We start from the raw sequence: 4,079 nt of genomic DNA, 5'->3' as shown, positions 1-4,079 counted from the left end.
GTAACAACTTAGAATGGGAGAGTGGTAATTCTATTTTGGACGATTCAAACCTCTTAGGAACTGGAGGTAACGATTCCAGTGCCATAATTGTCTCCTCCAATGCCGAATTCAGAGGTGAAATTGTATCGATTTTTCCTAAGTCTTGTGCAATAACTGTGCCCAACTCATCTTCATCCGTTAATTCAAAAGCTTCCTGCACGAGTACCTCAATCAAATCAACACAAAATAAAGAGTGAGTGTCATTGGGGTATCTCATAGCATTAAATATATTAAATTTCACAACTTCCCCGTCAAACTCTATGGTGAGGGTACCATCGTGAACATCAATTTTTGTCTTTGCTGTTTTGAGAAAGGGTCTTCCTAACAAAATCAGAGCAGGATTTGGAGACCCTCCATCTTCCATATGGAGGATGTAAAAATCAGCCGGAAAAATCAACTCGTCAACCTGCACCAAAACATCTTCAACTACCCCGTCAGGGTATGCATTAGAACGGTTGGCTAACTGAATAATCACTATTGTTTCTTTCAATGGACCCAAATTCAACGATGTATAAATTGAGTGTGGCATGACATTTATAGATGCACCTAAATCTAGCATGACACGTTCAATTTTTTTGTTACCAATCACACATGGAATTGTAAACATTCCTGGATCTTTTTTTTTTGGAGGTAGCTTACGCTGGATCATGGCTAACACATTCTCCCCCACCTTGACCTTCTCGTCACTCCTTAATTTCCTCTTCGTAGTACACAATTCCTTGAGAAATTTTGCATATTTTGGAACTTGTTTGATGGCATCCCAATGGGATGTTTACTTCAACTTTTTTGAAGATCTCTAGGATATCTTTCTCCTGTTGCTCTTTCCTAGACTTGGACAACCTACTAGGAAAAGGAACAAGAATAGTATTAGAAGAATTCGGCATAGTGGGTTGAGAAGTTACCTTAGAAGAATCTTTAATGTCATTGTCGGCCTCCCTCTCCTCTTCCTTTTTCTGGGCTGAAACCATAGGATGTTGATTGGAATCAGCGGTTTTTGTCCCACTTCACAATGTGACAGCACTTGCATTTTCTCGAGGATTCACAATTGTTTGAGACGGTAACTTCCCGGATCCTTGAGCCTCAAGATTGCTCACTGCCGTAGCCAATTGGCTAATTTGTTTCTCCAGATTTTGAACGCTACTCCTTGTTTCCTGTTGAAATTGTTGAGTATTATTAGCCAATGCTCTAAAGATTTCATCAAGTGCCATCCCTGAATTTGGAGGTTCTGTCCCTTGTTGTTGTCTAGCTGGATAAGGAAACTGAAAACTATTCGGAGCAGCTGCTGGATTGCCATAACTCAAATTTGGATGTTTAAATCCTGAGGTATATGTGTTGGGGTATGGGTCAAATTTCCGTTGAGGCTGCCCTGGAAAACCTCCTACGGCATTAGCTTGCTGTGTTGAGTCCTCCTCTTGCAAAGTGGGACACATATCCGTCGGATGCCCAACCATCGTACAAAAGCCACATACTTTTGCTGCTTGTAAAGATCCTATAGCCATTTGTTTCACCAAAGTAGTCAAGTCAAAAATTTGACGTTCAATGTTAGAAGTACTTACCTCACTAACTTGCTTGGCTGGATGCTCCATACGTGCCCCGAATTGCTATGAATTCGCTGCCATGTTTGCAATCAAAGTTCTTGCAGCTGCTGGTGTTTTGTCCATTAGTGTTCCACCACTGGCAGCATCAATCATGTTCCTATCCATTGGCATTAACTTGTATGACTTAGATGTTTCGTATTTCTCGAAAAAGTGATTCGATTGATGGAATGATACTTATGAGATCGATGAGATTGATATTCAAATATTTCTATATGAAAAAATGGATTCGTCCACACTATCCGTAGAGTTGGGAAGAGCGCGACTGATCCAAAAAGGAATGAATGGAAAAAAGAGCATGTCGTAACGGGCTCGATGTGGTAGCATCGTCCTTTGTAACGATCAAGACTGGTAAGTCCATCAGTGCCCTCTCACTTAATGCTAACCGAGCAATAGCGCTCATCAGTTTCTTTTTCCCTTCTTTAATAGATCTAGGGTTAGCCAAGAAAGCCTTATCGCGCAAAGGCAAAGGCATAGAGCTCAAACACAGGCTTAGTAACAGATTCAAAGAGTGTAGTTAGCGTTCCTCGCTCCGGTGCTTCGGCTTAGTCGCCATCTCCATCTACCTTTTCTTTATGCTTAGGTTACTTAGTTCCCTTCTCTATGGTTTAAGAAGAGCTCATAAAAGGAGTTGGTGTTAAAGACCGATAAGAATTCATTGGAACTAGTAGCTCTTTTCTCTTTCCTAACATTATAGGTGGCTCTCTCAATCTGGTAACTCTTTCCTCTACTCGACTTCTACCCTAAGCTTTTCGCTGCTGCGTTTGTTAGTACAACTGCTAAGATGATTATCCCCACCAAGATTGCTGCTGAACTTCTGGTTTTTTCCTCTCCTATGTCCTTGAGTATCTCTTCCTCGACCCCTCATAGAAATATTGTATCAAGAGCTGCTCGGGAATTTGATGATATGGGCAGCTTGCACACAACTTTTTGAAACACTCCCAATACTCGTATAAAGTTTCTTCATTCAGTTGGTGAATACCACATATGTCTTTCCTTATGCTAGCAGCTCGTGATGCAGGAAAAAATTTCTCTAGGAAAGAACACTTCATCTCATTCCAAGAATTAATGGACCCCGAAGGAAGATCATACAACCAATCTTTGGCCGAATCTGCTAAGGAAAAAGGAAAAGCTCGTAATTTCACGTGTTCTTCGGTGATGTTTTGCGGCCTCAAGCTAGAACACACCACATGAAATTCCTTAAGATGCTTGTGCGGATCTTCACCTGCTAGACCACGAAAAGTAGGCAAAAGATGAATTAGTCCTGACTTCAACTCAAAGGCAGCACCGAATGCAGGAAATTCAATGCATAAAGGTTGTTGATTCAAGGCAGGTGTAGCCAATTGCTTAAGAGTCCTATCGTTTGCAGCCATGTCTTCCTCTTCCGATTCAGATTCACTATATGAGCTTTGAGAGTGTAAATCTATCGCTATGTTGATTCCGGAGGGAGTGCATGTTGACGGAGGAGATAATGCTTGAGCTTGTCGGGTTTCCCTCCTCAATCTACGAACTGTTCTTTCATGTTCTGGATCGTATTCTAGTTCACCAATGTGAGACGACCTGTTCATAAACCTAAAAAAATAAAAATAAAAACATTAACAACACAAAATTCAATCACAGTTGTTCCCCGGCAATGGCGCCAAATTTTGATGCGTGCCGAGCGTAACCAAAAATAATTACCTTACTCTGAAACCTTAACTGGTAAAAGTGATGAATAAGGGTCGATCCTCAGGGATCAAGTGATTAATTCATAGTTCTTAACACGCTAATTGAAATAGGGGGAGATTTAATTTTAATTCAACTAAACTAGAATGTAAACACAACAATACTTACGGGAAACAAGAATTAACAAACTTCGGATCAAAGGATATTGAGCAACCAATTCATGGATTTATCATAGACTTCTAAGATACACAATCTTTATCGAACACTTAGCTAAATCTATCTGTACGATAGATAAACCCTTACCTCCCTTCTGTTATTAACATGAGCTCAGCACTCAAGTTAATTCTTGTTATCAACTAAAGTGGTATTAAGCAATCCTCTTCCTATCAATAACAGCATTGGATTTTTGGAAGAAACTAAGACTGAACAATAGTTTAACAAGCGAAAACTATTTAATTCATCCTGTAATTCCCTTGTGCAAACGATGAAAACTTGGATCATAATCACGTTGCCCAATCGCTACTTTTAATCAAGCAACACAACAATTACGTATCATGTACTCAATATAGCATTTAATCACATGAAATATCAATCAATATGCATCTCAATCAATTAATTCATGTAATCGTTCACGAATATAATAAAGAACTACAGATGTTCGAATCCATAATGAATTTAAATATGACAAACCAAGTCTCAAATTCTCATGAATTGGAGTCATATCCCTTGAACCAAAGAAATAAACTAGCCGCTCATAGTGTGGAGAGAAACCTACGTTCT

The 4,079-nt window shown here is 39.7% G+C and overlaps 1 non-coding gene across 1 annotated transcript; it reads left to right on the top strand.

Moving 5' to 3' along the window:
* Window positions 1-2,531: 2,531 nt before the first annotated feature.
* On the top strand, window positions 2,532-2,638 carry LOC120006755. Its single transcript, XR_005470094.1, has one exon. It is a non-coding gene; the product is annotated as a small nucleolar RNA R71 (small nucleolar RNA).
* Window positions 2,639-4,079: the final 1,441 nt, after the last annotated feature.

The sequence above is a fragment of the Tripterygium wilfordii genome, chromosome 9 (genome assembly GCF_013401445.1).
Source record: "Tripterygium wilfordii isolate XIE 37 chromosome 9, ASM1340144v1, whole genome shotgun sequence".
Taxonomy (NCBI): Eukaryota; Viridiplantae; Streptophyta; class Magnoliopsida; order Celastrales; family Celastraceae; genus Tripterygium; species Tripterygium wilfordii.
This window is presented reverse-complemented; position numbering and strand designations above follow the sequence as displayed.